Source organism: Ornithorhynchus anatinus, chromosome 5, assembly GCF_004115215.2.
Source record: "Ornithorhynchus anatinus isolate Pmale09 chromosome 5, mOrnAna1.pri.v4, whole genome shotgun sequence".
NCBI lineage: Eukaryota > Metazoa > Chordata > Mammalia > Monotremata > Ornithorhynchidae > Ornithorhynchus > Ornithorhynchus anatinus.
In genome coordinates this window covers 61,552,534-61,572,974 of record NC_041732.1, presented here as the reverse complement: position 1 = coordinate 61,572,974, position 20,441 = coordinate 61,552,534, and the positions used below count along the sequence as shown (strand labels likewise).

The following is a 20,441-nucleotide window of genomic DNA, read 5'->3' as shown; positions in this document are numbered from 1 at the left end:
GCAGCAAGGCCTAGTGGCCAAAGCAAGGACCTGGGAATCAGAAGACCTAGGTTCTAATCCTGGCTCTGCCACTTGTCTCCTGGGTAACCTTGGGCGAGTCACTTAACTTCTTCGGGCCGCAATTACCTCATCTGTAAAATGAGGAGGGTTAAGGCTAGGCGGCCCACGTGGGACACGGACTATGTCCAACCCAATCATCTTGTATCTACCCCAGCTTTTATTACAGTGCCTGACCCATGGTAAGTGCTTAACAAATACCAGAAAAACATGTGCTTGATAAATTCCACTGCTCGACTTCCAGCCACAGAAGGATTGCAGCAAGAAACAAGTAGGCTAAGGTCTTAAATACCGAGATCCTGCAGAGTTTCAACAGACCTATCTCACGGTCCCTTAGCTGATGTTATCCGAGGACCCAGTTGCTCTCTAATTCATAACCCTCGTTGCCAGACCTTCTGTTGCTGAATGTGCTGGTTTGCAAACATGTTCATTCAATTTTTCGATCGTATTTACTGTGTGCAAAGCACCAAACTAAGCACTTGGGAGGGTACATAGCAACAGACACATTCCCTGCCCATAACGAGCTCACGGTCTAGAAGGTGAATTACAGGGCAGGGAATGTGTCTGTTATATTGTTTTCCTGTACTCTCCCAAGCGCTTAGAGTGCTCTGCACAAAGTAAGCACTTAATAAGCACACGCTGCAGAGAAGCAGCGTGGCTCAGTGGAAAGAGCACGGGCTTTGGAGTCAGAGATCATGGGTGCGAATCCCGGCTCTGCCACTTGTCGGCTGTGTGACTGCGGGCAAGTCGCTTAACTTCTCTGTGCCTCGGTTACCTCATCTATAAAATGGGGATTAAGACCGTGAGCCCCGCGTGGGACAACCTGATTCTCTTGTGTCTACCCCAGCGCTTAGAACAGTGCTCTGCACATAGTAAGCGCTTAACAAATACCAACATCATTATTATTATTAAATATGAATGATTAACCATCGAATGGAGGGGAGGCAAAGGGACAGAGTTTTAAAATAGTGGGAGCAGGGGGAAGGGTGAGGTGCTAGGGGGAAGTAACGCAAATGGGGGAGGCGGGAGGGGACAAGACCTCCTGCGGGCCTGGACGTCTCAGAGGCATGAGGACTCAGCTGTATGTGGTGAAAACTTGATATATAGTCACAACTGCCTCAACACGAATGTCCTTGGACTCTCCCCACCCCCTCTGAGGTTAAACAAGCTGGGCAGTCCATTCCCATTCACCTGTTCCAGGACACCATCCACAGCACCACAAGAAGGTGCCCAGAGAACCGTTTCCGCCTGTGCTTCTGTTCCGACAGAAAACTTCCGACTTGGCGAGCTGTGGGCATCGGCAGCATCTGAGAGGCCCTAGCGCGGGAACGGCTGAATGCTTTCAGCTCAGCTCTCGAGGCACAGACGCAAGCCGGTGTGCAGATGATTAGAAGCCACTTTGCGGAGTCAGCACAGCTCTGTGGGTTGGCGATGAGCCTGAAGAAAGGGGAGATTTTCTTCCAGCTAAAGGCAGGGAAATTTGCTCTGAAAGATTTCTGTTGGTGAAGGCACTCAGTGCCCTCACCGAATTTTTCTACCTAGGCAGGGCCAAGGGCAACAATTTCTGGAGAGCGAAGGTGAAAAGCAGAAACAAGACGACCATACTTACTTGGGGAGATTGATGGAATCAAAAAAATCCATCAGTGATATTTAGTGCTGACTGTGTGCAGAGCACTGCAGTAAGCACTTGGAGAAAGTACAATACAGTTGTTTGTTTTTTTTATTTTAAGTGGCTTTTGTTAAACTCTTAGTTTGTGCCAGACACTGTACTAAGCCCTGGGATAGATGCAAGAAAATCAGGCTGGACACAGCCAAAGTTCCAGTCTTAATTCCCATTTTGCAGGTGTCATAACTGTGGCAAGAGAAGTGAAGTGACTTACCCATGGTTATACAGCAAAGTGGCAGAGCTGGAATTAGAACTCAGGTCTTCTGCCTCTGAGGCCCATGCTTGTTCCGCTAAGCCACGCTTCTTCTCAGTCCACAAGGAGTTTACGGTCTACAGGGGGAGACGGACGTTGAATTAAATTACAAGTAGGTGAACTAGGAGAGTATCAAGATGGAATAAGACTGCAGTGGGGCTCCAGCCATCAAACTGAAGGTCTTCCAAGCTGTGGTCATGGTTAGTCTGTTGAGACGGAGTCCTTCTCCAGAAGGCACATCCAGCTTCCTTTAGGTTGTGAGCCCCAGGTGGGATGGAGACTGTCTAAACTATTGATTTGTATCTAGACCTTAGTACTTAAACAGTGCTTAGCACATAGTAAGTGCTTAAGAAATTTCAAAATTACCCAATCTGGAATGGTTTCATCGGCATCCGTGAGCTGAGCAAGCGTGAGAAGTGTGAGCAAGTGAGCTGAGGAGTGTGAGAAGTTGTGTGGGCTAGTGGATAGAGTGTGGGCTTAGGAGTCAGAAGGAATTGGGTTCTAGTCGCAGCTCCACTACTTGTCTGCTGTGTGATCTTGGACAAGTACTTAACTTCTCTGTGCCTGTTACCATGTAAAATCGGGATTGAGTCTTTGAGCCCCAGGTAGGACATGGACTATTTCCAGTCTAATTAGCTTGAATCTACACCCCAGTACAGTGTCTGGCACATAGTAAGTGCCTAACAACTATCATTAAAGAAAAAAACACACAAAAGAAATCCAAGAAACAAAAAAAAGCCCAGTCAGAGTCAAGTCAGCCCATTTATTGTTACACAGCTTTGCTGGACGCAGAGGTGAGGGGACGTGTGCCCCAGTGAAGATGGGTGGGTGTAATAAGGAGATGTAACTGGGATTCTTCTTTATCCTGCCTCTTTTCCTCCTGCCCTTCACACCCAGCCATCTCCACCCGGGCCCCAGGAGGGAGGTCCTGAACTGCCAGCTTGCAAAAGGGTGGGAGGAGCCTTGTCATTTTATAAACTATGGGAAGTCAGTCACTTGGCTTCAGTGAATTAACCCACCACTGAACTGGAGAATACACTGGATGCAATTCAAGTGAGTCACTGCCTAGACTTGTTGCTCTGTAATCAATCATTGGTATTTGCTGAGAACTTACTATGCGTAGACTAATTAAGAGCTTGGGAAGAGTACAGTGCAGTAGAATTGGTAGAAATGTTCTCTGCCTCCAAAGAGGTGACCATCCAGAGTGGGAGAGAGATATTAATATAAATTTATGATAAATAACTGAAAGATTTATATGCATAAGTGTTGTGGGGCAAATACCAAAAGTCCAAACGTCACAGATGTCACTGTATGGGACTAGGATCCTTCAGTTTTGTCTAGGCCAGATCCAGTGGCAAAACCAGAGCGGCCCCTTCCCAGTGCCCCTTGTGGGAAAATGAATATTTCCACGAAGGAAGTAGGTCTTTATTATTTAATTATTATTATGGTATCTGTTAAGCTCTTACTATGTGTCAGGGTGGTTATGTGCAAATAGGGTTGGACACAGTCCCTGTCCCATATGGGGCACACGGTCTTAATCCTCATTTTACAGATAAGGTAACTGAGGTACAGAGAAGGGAAGTGATTTGCCTAAGGTCACCCAGCAGATAAGTGGTGGAGCAGGGATTAGAACCCATGACTTTCTGAATCCCATACCCGTGCCCTATCCACTGCGCCGTGCTGCTTCTCCAATGAAGGGCATTTGGAATTTTATGCCATTGATGAATGGCATTCTGGCCTGGGCCTGAAAAATCCTGCTCCCACCAATGCGCCGCCTCACACACATCCTGTCAGCGGGAAGCAGTCAGAGGACGTGGCCTTGACTGGCAGACGTGCCCACCAGTTACGACCTGTCTGTGGGACCCAGTAAGGGGACATGGCCCGTGAGCAGCCTCTAAGGCAGTCCTTGTGGACAGGGGATGTCTGTTTATTGTTACAAGGTACTCCCCTAGGTGCTTGGTACAGTGTTCTGCACACAGTAAGTGTTCAATAAATACGATTGGCTGGTGGAATACGATCTGGGGACCAGATGTTTTTTGATCCTTCATACTTTAGCAAAGGCGTGGCCTTCTCATGTACCCATTTTTAAAGGCCTAGGGAAGTGCAGTCTTGGACAATGAGGGATCTGAGCAGAGTGTAAGGAGCCTACCGTGGCAGACCGACTGTTTACCTTGAAGGACTGAGCCAGTCGGTGGAGATGGTTTGCTCTTCCTGAGCAAATCCTTCAGGAAAATCAGGAAACCCGGAGACAGTTTAGAAAACAAGGACAGGAACCACAGGTGGTAAGCCATTTACTGAGGCAAACATCAACCTTTTCAAGCATTCACAGTGTGGATTGTAATATCAGCCACACACATGGAAGAATCTCACCTCTTCAAATATGAAAGGACCCCCAAGAGCTGGGGGTTTTATTCTGTAGAAATTGGATGTCTCTGTTCAGGGAAAGTGTGAAAGATGGAAAAATACCAGTAGGGGCTCCATAAATGTCAACAGTCAACAGCTGGCATCTTAGCTAGAAAAGACAAGTTGGGTTTTTTTGTTTTTAAATTAAACCAGAACAAAAGAAACATTCTGCTCTATCACTGTCAAACAGCTGTGCAACGCTCACCAGCTTCCATCTCCTGGATCAATTTTACTGAAGAATCTTTTCCACTTTCTCTTGCCAATCCCCTTCTTCCTCCCATCAGGTTAACCAGCTAGATTTGGGCCTTGGAGTAGACTGTTTCAAGGTATATTTTTAGTAAGGGGGAGAAATGTAGTCCATGAAGTTTTTTGTTTTTCCCCCCTCCCCTTATTCTAAGAGTATTTAGTGAGTGCTTAGTCCGAGCTGAGGACTTCAGCAGTGAAGGTTTTATGGAGGAGATGCAGTTTTTGGAGGGGCTTTTCTTCCCATCAACCAAGGAAATTCCGCCCCTAAAATAAAAGACCCAGATCTCCGAGGGGCTAGGAGGGACTTCCAAGAAGCAGGGTGAATGATGGGGGTCAAATGGACTTTACTCAAGCTAGAACTCTCAGTCTTGAACTTGAACCTTAAAACTCTTAAGAGCCTTCTTTTTATGGTATTTGTTAAGCACTTACTATGCGTCAGGCACTGTACTAGGCTCTGGTGCAAATATAAGATAATCAGATTGGACTCAGTCCATATCCCACGTGGGGCTCCCAGAAGCAGCGTGGCTCAGTGGAAACAGTACGGGCTTTGGAGTCAGAGGTCATGGGTTCGAGTCCTCGCTCTGCCACTTGGCAGCTGTGTGACCTTGGGTGAGTCACTTCACTTCTCTGTCCCTCAGTTACCTCATCTGTAAAATGGGGATTAGGACTGTGAGCCTCACGTGGGACAACCTGATTACCCTGTGTCTATCCCAGTGCTTAGAACAGTGCTCTGCACATGGTAAGCGCTTAACAAATACCAACATTATTATTATTATTATTATTAAACCACATTTTACAGATGGGATAATTGAGACAGAGAACAGTTGAGCGACTTGCCCAGTGACGCAGCAGACAAGTGACAGAGGCAGGATTAGAACCCAGGCCACCCGACTCCCAGACCTGTGCTCTTTCCCCTAGGCCATGCTACAGTGCGAGCGGCCGGAGCCACGAAGAAGGCTCTGCTTGGGTCTGGGGAGGGAAAGTGGTGCAGACGGAACAGAGTCTGAGATCAGAAATCAAACCTCCACTTAATCAAACTTAAAACCCTGGCTCTCTGGAAGGAGAAAGGGCTGTGTCTCCTGGGGAAGGAGATTAGTTTACATGTCACAATCCGGCTAATTGGCATCTCAAGCAGGAGTTGTCTCAGACTAGAAACAGGGAAGGAAACCCGCTCTTCAGAGCCTGGTTGGCTGAGGAAGGTTTATTAGCTTGGGACTGTGCAGAAGAGTAAGTTCATTGACCTCCCTGTCGCTGGAGGATGTGGGAGGGAAGATAGAGGGGGAGGGAACAGACTGAGCTTTCTCCTGTTGCTGCTGCTTATATCCATTGTCCTTTTCCTCCTACAAGGTCTAATTGAGCTTTCAAGAGAGATCCCTGATCTCCCCAAGCCAAGGGAGATTTTAGTGGTTCCAAACCTCATCCCCTTGGATCTAAAGTTAGTCCTTCGCATGAACTCTTTCGTATCACCAGGGCTCTGCTTCAGTCAACTGTATTGGGGTGCTTATTTTGTGCAGAGCACTGTACTAAGCACTTGGAAGAAAAGAGTACGGTGTTTATTACACTGCTGCCCACAATGGGACATTCACCAGGGGACATAGAGAGAGGTTTTTCTGAAGAAAATTAAAAAAAGGTGAAAACTTCTATATTTTTAGTATGAGGTGGGTTTTGCTTGCCTTTATCTCTTGTACACTACGAATTTATTGCTAAATATAGTATGAGCGTGTCACGTGGCTTAGGTGGATCAGAAACTGGGAACCTGGGAACAAGGGCTCTATCACTGACAGAGGATGATGATGGTATTTAAGTGCTTACAATGTATCAGGCATGTTCTAAGTGCTGGGGTAGGTAGAAGCTAATCAGGTTGGATATAGTCCATGTCCCACATGGGGCTCACAGCATTAATTCCCAATTTACAGAGGAGATAACTGAGGCACAGAGAAGTGACTTGCCCAAGGTCACACAGCTGACCAGTGATGGAGCCGGGACTAGAACCCATGTCCTTCTGCCTCCCAGGCCTGTGCTCTATCCACTAGGCCGTGCGGCTTTTCGTGCCGTAGAAAAAGTTGCACGGTGCTCAGTATCAAAACTGAGCTGGAGGATAGAGCGAGAGAGAAGCAGGCAACGAGTGAATACTTCTCATCCATCGCAACGTCATCAGTTCCTTGAAAAGGGGGATATCAAAGTAAATTTGTGTTGCATCACAGAACGGTTTTGAGACATTACAGTGAACTAAAGTGTGTCAATGGACATGGGAGTCCGTTGGTGATTTTAAGCTCCTTGTGGGTAGAGACTGGACTACCAATTCTATTGTACTTTTCCAAGCATTTAGTACAATGTTCTATACATTGTAAGTGGTCAAAACCACTGATTGCGTCAATGTGCTGCCACGGGGCAGACTGTAAGCTCTTAGGCAGGGAACATGTCTACCGATTCTGTTGTTGTACTCTCCCAAACACTTAATACCATGTTCTGCACACAGTATGCCCAGTGTGTGGGCATAATAAAAGAAATAATAATAATAAAAAGAAAAAAAGGTGGGGGGGGCAGTGACCTGTTACATGGCAATGTCATCATTAGAACCCAGATCCTCTGACTCCCAGGCCTGTGTTATTTCCACTGGGCGACACTGCTTCTCTGCATGCACACGGACTGTGTGCCGTGTGGCGTTGTGTCTTGGTAAGCGGGAGTGGGGACCGTTATTGTTGGGGTGAGTTGGGATCGCTTTCTGGGGAGGACTTTGGCTTGAGTTTAACTTGTTACCCTCCCTTTCTCCTGGTTCTCAGTAGGCCCGCAGCTGAAGTCTGCCTCTCGGAAGTGTGGGGAGGATGGATTGTCACATGCCTTGGGCTTCACTTCATTGAACTTCTTGAATGGATTGAGGCAGGAGCAAAACCATTTTGTCTCTCGGGCTTCCTTGCTGACTCGCCTAACTTAGAATTTGATTATAAAGCGTCCCTGTGGAATTTCCCCTTCTCACGTTTCTCTCCCCTTCATGAGGCAACGTCCCTGGATCTGGAAATGCACAGAACATTCACCACTAGGCAGTTGGAGCAGCAGCGTGACCTAGTGGAATGAGCAGGGGCCTGAGTTCTAATCCTGTCTCCCCAGCTTGTCTGCTTTGTGGCCTTGAACAAGTCACTTACCTCCTCTATGCCTCAATTCCCTCATCTTTACAATGGGGATTCAGTACCTGTTCTCTCCCCCTTAAACTGTGAGCCCCATGTGGGACAGAGACTGTGTCTTCCCTAATGCCTTACACCTACCCCAGCACTTAATACAGTGTTTAGCACTGTAAGAAATGCCAGAACAGGAGAGACTGGAGTCAGATAGAAGGAAGAACTTCTTGATCCTGTAGATTGGCAGACTGAAATATTTTGCCTTGGAACTCTGTGGATGGAATCAGAGGGTATGACAGTGGCTTGTTATGAAATATTTGGGAGATGAGGCAAGAGATGGAGTTGTTGAATCCCACTGTTTCTTCCCAGTGGAAGTGAAGGGAAAAGGAGAATACAGACTTTCACAAACCAAGGCACAAGACCTTTTGCCATCATATTCATTCAGTTGTAGGTATTGAGCTGTTACTATGTGCAGAGCACTGGACAAAACGTTTAGGATGGGTGTGTCCATCCTCCTGGAAACCCATATCTTGACTGTCCTGCTCTGCACATGAATTATTCATCTCTATAAGCTATACATTATGAATTATTTTTATTAATGTCTGTCTCCCTGTAGACTGTCAGCTTGTTGTGGGCAGGGAGTCTGTCTACCACCTTTGTTGGACTGTTCTCTCCCAAGTGCTTAGTACAGCGTAAAGCACACTCTAAGTGCTTAATAAATATGGTGTTGGTGATGGTGTTGATACAACCCTGTTCATTCATTCATTCAATAGTATTTATTGAGCGCTTACTATGTGCAGAGCACTGTACTAAGCGCTTGGAATGAACAAGTCGGCAACAGATAGAGACGGTCCCTGCCCTTTGACGGGCTTACGGTCTAATCGGGGGAGACAGACCAGCTGCCTATACCAAAAAACTGTGCTTAGAACTGTGCTTGGCAAATAGTAAGCGTTTTAACAAATATCATCATCATCATTATTATAATTATTATTAAACTTGCTGATAATGGATTAGGCCTGAGAGCCATGTAATGAATACTGACCAAGTCTCAGTGGGCAGATCCTGTATACGGAGGGTACGGGTCTACCAAGTCTGTATTATACTCTCCCAAGTGCTTAGTCCAGTGCTCTACACACAGTAAAACTCAATGAATACCATTGATTAATTGATTTAATTAATTCAGTTGAATCCCATTGATTCCAGGGAAGCACTCGGAGACGCCACCATAATCATTCAGCACTTAGCCTCGGGCTTTGCATACCGTCATCACTTAATACATTCCATTACTACTATTTCATACAACTCGGTCTGCTTTTTAAATTCCTTTTGGGCTAGCAATACCAGCCACTCAAACTCCTGCTGAATTATCCTGAGCTGGCACTAGGTTGTCTAGGAGTTTCTTGTTTCAAAACAGTTCCTATTTTGATTTCCAATAATTATTTTCAGACGTTCTCTTTTAGCAGCTCCAGATGCCTCTCTCCAAAACTTTGTCTTAAGCTTCACAAGTGCTGAGCCTGGTATTTCCAGGAGCCAGGCTGACTTCTGGGCGTAATTGGAAGGCATTCTCTCTGTCTGGGGATAACAAGTCATTTTACACACAGTTTGTCTCCTCAAAACCCTCCACTGGCTCCTTGGGTCTGTTTGCATTTCAAAAAAGCTCTTCCCACCCGGCTTGAAGGCTCACGACCATCTGGCTCCACCTTCCCTGTCTGCTCTCTTCATCTGCTATTCCCGTCTCGCCATTTCCTTCCTCCGAGTCCACCTTGTATCAGTCCCTCGCGCTTAGCTCTCCAGCCTCCCTCGCTTCACTCATGCTGTTCCCCTGGCTTGGTACTCCTTCCTTCCGCAGATCAGACAGACCACAGCTCTTCTCACTTTCAAAACCCCCCTGAAATCACACCTCCCCCAGCATGTTTTCATTCAGTTGTGTTTGAGTGTTTACTGTGTGCAAAGCACTGTATTAAGCACTTGGGAGAGTACATTATAACAGTAAACAGACACATTCCCTGCCCTCAACTAGCTTGCAGTCTAGAGGGGGAGACGGACATTAATATAAATAAATGAATTCCCTCATTCATTTCCCACCACTCTGATCCATATTAGCCCTTCAGCCATCTCTAGCACTAATTTACACCTTCTTTAGCATTCATTTATGTGCACTTACTCAATTATTTTGATCTAGTATTAAAAGTTTTGAATTTGTGTCTTCCATTGGAGTGTAAATTCCCTGTGGGCAGGAAATGTATCACTGCTTTATTTTGTATTCTGCAAGTACCTAGTTCAGTGCACTGCATCAAGTGAGCGCTCAAAACATACATAAAGGCATACATATGTACATACTATTGCTTCACTCATTTCTGAAAAGCAGGATGTTTTGCTGAGTACGGGTTTGCTCCAGGGGGCTTCATGATGACTTCTCAGGGAGTGGAGCCTCGCTTCCGGACAGGACCCCGAGGTCCGGCTGGTCAGGGAGATCTTCGATCTGGTGCTAGTGGAAGTGTCAGCAAGGGAGGCGGAGGAGAAGCTGTGTGAGGGCAACCAGACCTCCTGCGTTTAGTGAATTTAGGATTCTTAGTCAATCAATCAGTGCTATTTGAGTGCTTTCTATGGGTAGAGTGCAGTACTAAGCTTTGGGAAAGTACAACGTGACAAAGTCGGTAATAAAGGTTGAGAGTAGCTAAGCCAGTCTGTTTTTGCCTCTAATAGCAGATGGCTGATCAGGTGTTGTGTGAGAAGATCCTCAACAGTTTCTACTTAGGCACAGAGGGTTTACCGGATTTTTAGAAGCCGTAGATCGTGCCTTCTGTTAGCCTGTTTCTCGGAAGGGGAAACTGAAGTACAAGCCTGTGGGGTCTGCATGTCATACAGGGCTCTGTGCTCAGAATTCACTCACTCCACTTTATGGTCTTTAAGCTCTTACTATGTGCCAGGCACTGTACTAAGCTCTGGGGTAGATACAAGTTAATCAAGTTGGACACTGTCCATGTCTCAGGTGGGGATCACAATCTTAATCCCAATTTTACAGATGAGGTATCTGAGCCACAGAGAAGTTAAGTGACTTGCCTAAGGTCACACAACAGAGGCATGGTTGAGTTGGGATTAGAACCCAAGTCCTTCTGACTCGCAGACCTACGCTCTATCCACTAGTCCACACTCCTTCAATGAATACTACTAATAATGATGGCATTTAAGCGCTTACTATGTGCAAAGCACTGTTCTAATACCCCAGCGCTTAGAACAGTGCTCTGCACATAGTAAGTGCTTAACAAATACCAATATTATTACTACTGAATTACTGGATGAATCCGTGTGCCATAGGAGACTCTGTTGGTCTGAGATGGGCTTGTGGACGCTGGAAGGAGAGACTCAGAGGGATTTGTCGACTCTTTCTGGATTTTCTCTCCTCTATCCTCCTCGTCTCCCCAGTCTCAGTGGTTTGAGTCTGATTTATTGAGCTCCTGCTGTCAGTACCCCAAAGAAGCAGGTTGCTTATCATATTCATCTGCTCTCCAGTCCCCGCTGCCCCGGTCCCATAACCTGTCGGTCAACAGCATTTAATGAACTTCAGTTGTGGCCTTATCCTTTAGATTATTATGTATTCCAGATTCCAACACAGGCTGTGGGAAAGTGGTTCTTAATTCTCAACAGTTTAGAAATCCTTCCCTGCTTTATCACTGATGGATAATAGGGACTTTTCAGGGTGGGAATAGGGAAGGGTGAACTCTCAAGGGTCCTTAAACTCTTAGAGGGTGGGCTCCTGGTTGACATGTCTGACTCACATGCTTCTGGAAGCTTAATTCAATTGACAGCTTCCTTCCTCCCTAGCTAAAGGGAAATCCTATTATTATTATTGTTATATTTAAGTGCTTTCTTTGTGCCAAGCACTGTATTAAACACTGGGGTAAATACAAGCAAAGAGGTTGAACACAGTCCTTGTCCCACATGAGGCTCCCAGTCTTTAATCCCTAATTTTACAAATGAGATAAGTGAGGTAATGAGGTAAGTGATATGCCCAAGGTGACGCATCAGACAAGTGGCAGAGCTGGGATTAGAACTCAGGTCCTTCTGACTCCCAGGCCCGTGATCTATCCACTAGTCCATGCTGCTTCTCTGGGACTAGCTGATTCTTTACAGAGAGCTCCCATAGAGCAACTTTACTCAAGCTTGACAGCAGTGGATTTCCCTTGTGCCTGGAAATGTTTCCTGGTGGGGAGGTAAGGAGCTACGTGGTTTAGATGGAGCCTGGAACATGCGGATGGCATCAAGCCTGGGCATGAGCACAGGGTAACTGGGGGAGGAAACTGGAAGTAGGGGTGGCCTCATAACTCAGCACCCCTTCTAGAGGACTGGAGCTCCCCAGTCCCAGGGTCTCGGGATCTTGGAATTGGTGGGCATTGCCAGGTCTGTGAAGGAATCTTCCCCTAATAGAATCTCCCAGTGGAAGGATCACGGGTTTGGGAGTCAGAATATTTGAGTTCTAATCTTGGCTCTGCCACCTTTTTTTTTTTTTTTTTTAATGGTATTTTTCAAGTGCTTACTGCGTGTCAGACACTGACCTAGGCTCTGGGATAGAGACATTGGACGCGGTCCCTGTCCTGCATGGTGCTCACATTCTAAGTAGGAGAGAAAATAGGAGAACTGAGGCACAGAGAATTTTAGTGACTTACCCATGGTCACACAGCAGACAAGTGGAGGAGCTGGGATTAGAACCCAGGTCCTCTGACTCCCAAGCCCATGCTCTTTTTCACTAAGCTATGCTGTGAAACCTTGGGCAAGTTAATTAACTTCTCGGTGCCTCAGTTCCCTCATCAGCAAAATGGGGCTTCAATCCCTGTTCTCCCTCCTACTTGGACTGCGAGTCCCTTGCAGGACCTAATTATCTTGTATCTGCCCCAGTGGTTAGTGTAGTGTTCGGCACATAGTATGAGTTTAACAAATATCAGTTATTATTATTAATTATAATAATGGTTCTAATCCCAGCTCTGCTACCTATCAACTGTGACCTTGGGCAAGTCACTTAACTTATCTGTGCCTCAGTGACCTCATCTGTAAAACGTGGATGAAGATGGTGAACCCCAAGTGGGACAACCTGATTACCTTGTATCTACCCCAGTGCTTAGAACAGTGCTTGGCACAGAGTAAGTGCTTAACAAATACCATCATCATTATTATTATTGTTATTACTGTTCTTATTGTTATGTGATGAGAACAGCAGGTCCGCAAAGATAGATATCCACTAGGGTTAGTGATGCTTCCATCCCTCACTTTACTGCCCCCAAATATCAGTGGCAGCATCTCAGCTTCTCGGAGTGAGACACCCTCCGTCCACTGGAGTGACTGTGGCAGCATGGCCAAGTGGAAGGAACATGGGCCAGAGAGTCAGAAGGTCCTGGGTTCTAATCCTGACTCCACCACTTACCTGCTGTGTGACTTTGGGCAACTCATTTAACTTCTATGTGCCTCAGTTACCTTGTCTGTAAAATGGGGATGAAGACTGTGAGCCCAGAGTGGGACAGGGACTGTGTCCAACCCAGTTACCATGTATCCATCCCATTGCTTAGTACAGTGCCCGGCACATAGTAAGCACTTAAATGACAATTATTATCATTATAATTATTATTGTCATTATTCTGGTTCCCTAAACTTTCAGGGCGGGAAGGGTAACCACTGTAGAAGGTCTTCCCCATACGAGGGAGGCCGATTTAGCTCTGTTCAGCTACTGACTTGTGGCCTGCGCTATCGGACCAGTGGACGGGGGGCTGGGTGCCCCAGCCATGCCGACTGGGTCAAAGTCACTGTGAGCCAACATCTGAAGCATTAAAGGGGCTAATTTGACTATCTAATGAGGAGCGGTAATGTTTTATGCATGGCGCCTAATTTTACCCCAGCAATCTCTCGCTATATTTAACATCATTAATCATTATTGTTGCTTCCCAAGGGGACGCATCCCTGATTAGTGTCAGAAATGCATTACGAGAGCAAAGGGTTAGAAAAAGCCAACTTGATTTCCTCCAACTGGAAGCACATCTCCTTTGGCGGGGCTGGTCCCATGCCATGTGCAATTTTCATAACTTTCATCTTCCTTGGTTTGAAAACAGTGGAATCCCCCCCCCCCCCCCGCGCCCCCCCGCCTATTAACCTTCCTGGCGGGATCCTGCTGAACAAGTTGTTTGGCTGCAGGTAGAAGAGTCTTTGGCTCTTTTGATGGATCCCTTCAATATGGCATATGTATTACCCTGTGGGTGTATCTGAAAGCCAGCCCAATTGTCTAGGCGGATGGGGGTGACTCCTAGCACCACAGGCGAAGGTAGAAAAGGCCAGATGGAACCTCTGAATCGAGCTGACCCCATCTCCCATTCACCTCTCCAGCCTTCCCAACACTTATGGGGGTCCTGACTTCTACAAGTGGTCTTTTATGCCTTTCTCTTTGCCCTGTTCCCCCCACAATCCTCCAAAAAAAAAAATACCAAAACCCTTTTCACTTCTCCCCGGTGCTCCTCTGACAAGGACCCTTCTAGAGTGTGGAATGTTTACCAGCAGACATAGTCTAGCTTCCCAGTCAGCCCCTATGATGTCCTGCATTTCTTTGCTCATTTTAGTGGCTTCATTGGATGAATTTGAGTTGGTCTGGGTTTCTCCGGGAGGAGAAACCTAAGAAACTTCTAGAAAAGGAGGATGTTCACTCCTAAGGAATTGCCCTCCATCCCAGAGGGAAGGTTAATGGGATTAGGATCTAAGCCTTATAAAATGTCTACCTGGAACCCAGAGAAGGATTGGGGAAGGAGGAAGAGTTGAAGGAGCTAGGTAATTGGGAAAGGAGCCCTTAAGTCATTTTGGGGCAGAAGGTTCCCGAGCTATGACCCTGAGAGGTCAGGCTTCAAAGGAGGCTTAACCCATGATCCTGGAAGGACACAGGGCCCAGAGAGGGACTTGAAGTGTGATCCTGCAAGGACACGGGGCCCGGAGAGGGACTTGAGGTGATCCTAGAAAGTTTAAGGTCCAGAAGTTAGGACTCCAAAGAAACAGAGCTCCTGCTCTAGAGGGGCAGAAGCAGTTGGAAAGATTGACAGATCTATCCTGGCACCTAAAGATCCTAAGGAAAGGATTCAGAGGGGATTAACTGGAACCCGGGCTGAAAAGGGGACAAGACCAGAAGAAAGTGTGCACCAGGACGCCGACATGGAAATTGAACGGGTTCTGGGGAAGGAGGAAATGTATTACGAAAGGAACAGAAGAGCAGTTTGGATTAGAATTCCATTCAGCATGTTACCTGATTAATGAGGGAATAATACTTACAAGGCATCTATTAAAAAGACTATTCACATCTTTAACCGGTGTGTCTGCCAGCAGTACCAGCTGGGGAAGGCCGGGGGGCTGTAGGAAATGATTTTTCCTGGGAGTGGGGAGGGAGTCCTTTCTCCCCTGAGCTTCCTGGAGCCAACTCTGGGGCAGGGGGATGACTGGCTAGAGTCTGAATATTCTCTTTGCTGTTCAGAGCAGAGCTAGGTTGAGTGACAAAGGTAGTTAGCAGCAGCGGCAGTAGAAGTTGGACTGGAATTTCCAATCCTATCCATCTTGGGGAGAGAAGAGAGGGAGAGGCAGTGTGGCTTAGTGCAGCGAGGACAAGCCCGAGAGAGGTCCTGGGTTGTAATTCCGGCTCTGCCATTTGTCTGCTGTGTGATCTTGGGCAAGTCACTTTTAACATTTGTCCTTAGTTTCCTTATCTACAAAATGGGAATTCAATACCTGTTCTCTCTCCCTGCTTACAGTTGAGCCCACTGGGGGATGGGGGCTCTGTCCAAGCTGATTATTTTGTATCTATCCCAGCACTTACCCTCTCAGGGTCACAACTGGAGAGTTTCCAGTACTCTACCAGTTTCGACTATGGGAGGGAGAGTCAAGCAGAGGCATACCCGTTCCATTCCTAGCTTGGCCAGTGGCTAGCGAGTGGAAAGCAATCTGCTACAAGTCAAGACTCCCCTGTGCTGGGCAGCAGTAGCAAGGAGACAGCTGAGGGCAGAGACTCAAGTTTACTGTGCAGAAGGAGGCAATGGTAAACCACTTTGATATTTTTACCAAGAAAACTCTATGGATACACTACCAGAATAATTGCAGATGGAGGTGGGGTGTTTTGAGATATGTGTCCGTGGGGTCGCTATGGGTCAGAGGCGACTCGACAGCATAAGGCAACAATCCCAGTACTTAGAATAGTGCTTGACACTTTACATTTCACTCTGCTCCCCAGACTTTTTTAAATGCTTTTTACAAAACTGTTCAATCCATGTTTCCCTACTCTTCAAGAACTTCCAGGTTGTCCGGCCATTCATTCATTGTTGTATTTCTTGAGTGCTTACTGTGTGCAGAGTACTGTTCTGAGCACTTGGAAAGTTAAATTGAGCAATAAAGAGAGACAATCCCTGTCCAAACAGGGTTTACAGTCTAGAGTGGGGGAGACAGACCTTAAAACAAGTAAACAGGCATCAGTATAAATAAATAGAATTATAGAAATGTGTATATATATACATAAATGCCCTGGATGGGGAGAGGGGGAGAAGAGCAAAGGGAACGAGTCAAGGTGACGTGGAAGGGAGGGATAGCTGAGGAGAAGGGGGCTTAGTCTGGGAAGGCCTCTTGGAGGAGAAAGATAATCTGGTAACAGAGTGAAGTATGGACAGAAAGGAGGCTGACGGAGTAATCCAGTCGGGATAGGATAAGTGATTGTACTAATATGGTAGTGGTTCAGATGGAGAGGAAAGGGAGGATCTCGGTGATGATGTGAAGGTGAGTCCAGCAGGATTTGGTGACCTATTGGATATGTGGGGTGAATGAGAGAGTGGAGTCAAGGATGACATCAAAGTTGTGGGCTTGTGAGATGGTAAGGATGGTTGTGCCATTCACAGTGACAGAAAAGTTTGTGAGAAGGTAGGGTTTGGGAGGGAAGATAAGGAGCTCTGTTTTGGACAAGTTGAGGTGGCGGGAGGACATCCAAATAGAGATGTCCTGAAGGCAGGAGGAGATGTGAGCCTAGAGGGAGGGAGAAAACAGGGGAGGAGATAAAGATTTGGATGTCATCCTCATACAGATGATAGTTGAAGCCATGGGAGTGAATGAGTTTTCCAAGGGAGTGAGTGTAGATGGAGAATAGAAGGGGACCAAGAACTGAACCTTGAGGAAACCCTACAGTTAGGGGATGGGAGGAGGAGTCGGAGTCTGCGAAGGAGACTGAGAATGAAGGGCCAGAGAAATAAGAAGAGAAGCAGAAGAGGACGGAGCCAGTGCAGCCAAGGTTGGATAACGTATTGAGGAGAAGGGGTTGGTCTACAGTGTCAAAGGCAGCTGAGAGGTCGAGGAGGATTAGGATGGAGTAGGAGTCATTGGATTTGGCAAGAAGGCCATTGGTGACCTTGAGTGGGTGGTTTCAGAGGAATGGAGAGGGCAGAAGCCAGATTGGAGGGGGTCCCGGAGAGAGTTGGAGGAGAGGAATTCAAGGCAGTGAGTGTAGACGACTCGCTCAAGGAGTATGGAGAGGAAGGATAGGAGGGAGATAACTGGAGGGGGCAGTAGGGTCAAGGAAGGGTTTTTTGAGGATGGGGAAGATGTGGCCATTCAATTGTATTTATTGAGCACTTAGTGTGCAGAGAATACTAAACACTTGGAAAGACCAATTCAGCAACAGAGACAATCCCTACCCAGCAAAGTGCTCATGTCTAGAAGAGGGAGACAACAAAACAAGTAGACAGGCATCAATAGCATCAAAATAGATAAATAGAATCATAGATATATACACCATTAATAAAAATGTACAAATATACACAAGTGCTATGGGGAGAGAAAGGGGGAGGAGCAGACGGAGGGAGTAGGGGCAATGGGGAGAGGAGGAGGAGCAGTGGGAAAAGGAGGGCTCAATCTGGTAAGGCCTGCTGGAGGAGGTGATGAGGGCATGTTTGAAGACAGAGGGAAAGAAATTATTGGAGTGTGAGCAGTTTGAAATTGGTAGTGAAGGAAGGAAGGGATGAGAGGCTTTTATAATGTGAGAAGGAATGGGGTCCAATGCGCATGTGGATGGGGTGGCATTTGAGAGAAGGCAGGAGATCTCTTCTAAAAGTACTGCTGGGAAGGATGGGAAAGTTGAAAAGGGGGTTGAGAGGCAAGGGCGTGGGGGGCTGATTTTGGGGAGCTCAGACCTGTTTGTGTTAATTTTCTTAATGAAGTAGATGGCCAGATCACTGGTGGTGAAGGATGTGGGGGAGGGGAGGAGGACAGGGGGCCAGAGGAGGGAGTTAAATGTCCGGAACAACCGACAAGGGTGGGCATGGGTGTTAACAGGGGAAGAGAAATAGTTTTGCTGGGCAGAGGAGAGGGCAGAGTTTCGGCAAGAAAGGACGCACTTCAAGTGAACCAGCTTGGCCTGAGGTTTAGATTCCTTCCAGTAGTGTTCAGCCACTCGAGCATAAGGGTGAAGGAGGCAGACAGTGCAGGCGATCCAGGGCAGGGGGTTAGTGGTGCGAGAGTGATGAAGGGATAGGGGAACGAGTGAGATGAGTAGAGAGGGTGGTGTTGAGAGCATCAGTTTGGTCATTAAGAGTGGGTATGGAGGCTAGGTGGGGTGTGATGCATTGAGAGAGATGAAAGGGGTTGAGAGTGGAGGTCTCTGTGGGGGAATAGTAATAATGAAGGCATTTGTTTAGCACTTACTATGTGCAAAGCACTGGTCTAAGTGCTGGGAGAGATACAAGGTGATCAGGTTGTCCCACGTGGGGCTCACAGTCTGAATCCCCATTTTACAGATGAGGTAACTGAGGCCCAGAGAAGTGAGGTGACTTGCCCAAAGTCACACAGCTGACAAACGGCAGAGCTGGGATTAGAACCCATGACCTCTGACTCCCAAGCCTGTGCTCTTTCCACTGAGCCACACTGCTTCTCCAACAGATTTATGGGGAAGAGGAGTGTCGGAGAGGAGGCGAGTGAGAAGGTGTGGTATCCAATGGAAACTTATTTCCGTGGACTTCAAAGCACTCAATCACCCAGCCCTCTCCTACCTTACTTTCCTGAATTCCTGCTGCACTCCTGTCTGCACACTCTGCTCCTCTAATGCCTCGATCTCATCTATCTCACCGTCGACCCCTCACCCGCCTCCTGCCTGTGGCCTGGAATACCCTCCCCGTTCATATCCAACAGACAATCACTCCCTCTACCTTCTAAGCCTTATTGAAGATACACATCCTCCAAAAGGCCTACCCTATCTAAGCCCTCATGTCCTTTTTTCCCACTCCCTTCTGTGTCACCTGTGTCTTTGGATTTGCACCCTTTATTCATCCTTCCCTCAGCCCCACAGCACTTATGTGCATATCCATGATTCATTTATTATATTAATGCCTGTATCTCCCTGTAGACTGTAAACTCATTGTGGGCAGGGAACTTGTGTACCAACTCTGTTATATTCCACTCCCCCAAGCACTTAGTACAGTGGACTGCACAAAGTACCTGCTCAGTAAATACAGTTGACACACTGTGAGCACTTAATTACCATAATTACTTATAGGAAGGGCTTTAGAATCCAAATGGACATTAACGGGAGTCCAGTCTCTGTAGCAGGATTTAGGGCTGTGTGTCAACGGAGTGTCACTTCCCAGTCCTGGGGCCCCCTGCGAAGATCCTGGTTCTGATTTGAGGAGTTGTTTAGGAAGGGGACGAGTCTGCGGATGATATTAATTTGCAGGGTTCAAGGCACGCTTACTTAAGTCGGTTCCTCTGGCCAAACTGTTCTCTCTTCTTAAGTCAGAGTGAGAGTGTCCCCAGGAATCTGATACTGTTTTGAAGCAACTATTCCCAGGCTGTCTGTGGGAAGTGCTTCATTCTGTCCATCTTGGGTTGAGGGGAGAGGAAAGAGGAGAAGGACATGGCTACGTAACCATCCTACTTTGAAGATCAAGTGGACCGGGCAGACACTTGAGGCAGAGGCCCTGTCCTGTGAACTCCATCTGAGCTCTTTCTTCAGGTAGTTCATCTCACCACACCGGCAACATGCTTAGCAGAGCACACCAATTCCTCCATTGGGAACCCTGGGTAAAAATGGAAATTCTTCCTCTGCAAAGAAGCTCGCTCATCTGGTTAAGTTCCCATCCTTTTAATCGTCTGGGTCTCTTGTGAAAACTGCTTTCAGCTGACGGTGCTGGTTACTGCTTGTTTGCTTGTTACCTCCCCAAGCAGGAACTAAACTAATGATGTGTTGTTTGTGTCCCATCCTCATTCGAAGGAGAGGGCCCAGTGTAGGATGGAGGGAGGAATGGTGAAGCAGTAGCTATTCACTACTATTACTAATAATAATTAGTAATTGTGGTAAGTGCTGATGTGCCAAGCACTGTACTAAGTTTTGGAATAGATACAAAGTAATCAACTTGGACAAGACCCTATTGCATTTGGAACTCACAGTCCAAAAGAGAGGAGGAACAGGTATTGAATCCCCGTTTTGCAGGTGAGGAAACTGAAGTCCAGAGACGTGAAGTGACTTGGCCAAGGTCAAATATCAGGCAAGTGGCAGAGCTAGCATTATAGCCCAGGTCCTCTGACTCCTAGACCCTGCTCGGGTAGTGCTAGATACAACTTAGGTTGGATACAGTACCTGACCCACATGGAACTCAAAGTCTAAATAGGAGGGAGAACTGGTACTGAGTCCCCATTATACAGATGAGGAAACTGA

General features: G+C 46.9%; 1 protein-coding gene and 1 non-coding gene across 2 annotated transcripts in view; both read left to right on the top strand.

Annotated features, from left to right (window-relative positions):
• Positions 1 to 20,441, top strand: part of ACTL8 (actin like 8) — a 63,047-nt gene that overhangs the window by 26,478 nt on the left and 16,128 nt on the right. The window lies entirely within an intron of this gene.
• LOC114812759 lies at positions 15,574 to 15,711 on the top strand. Its single transcript, XR_003760407.1, has one exon. It is a non-coding gene; the product is annotated as a small nucleolar RNA SNORA7 (small nucleolar RNA).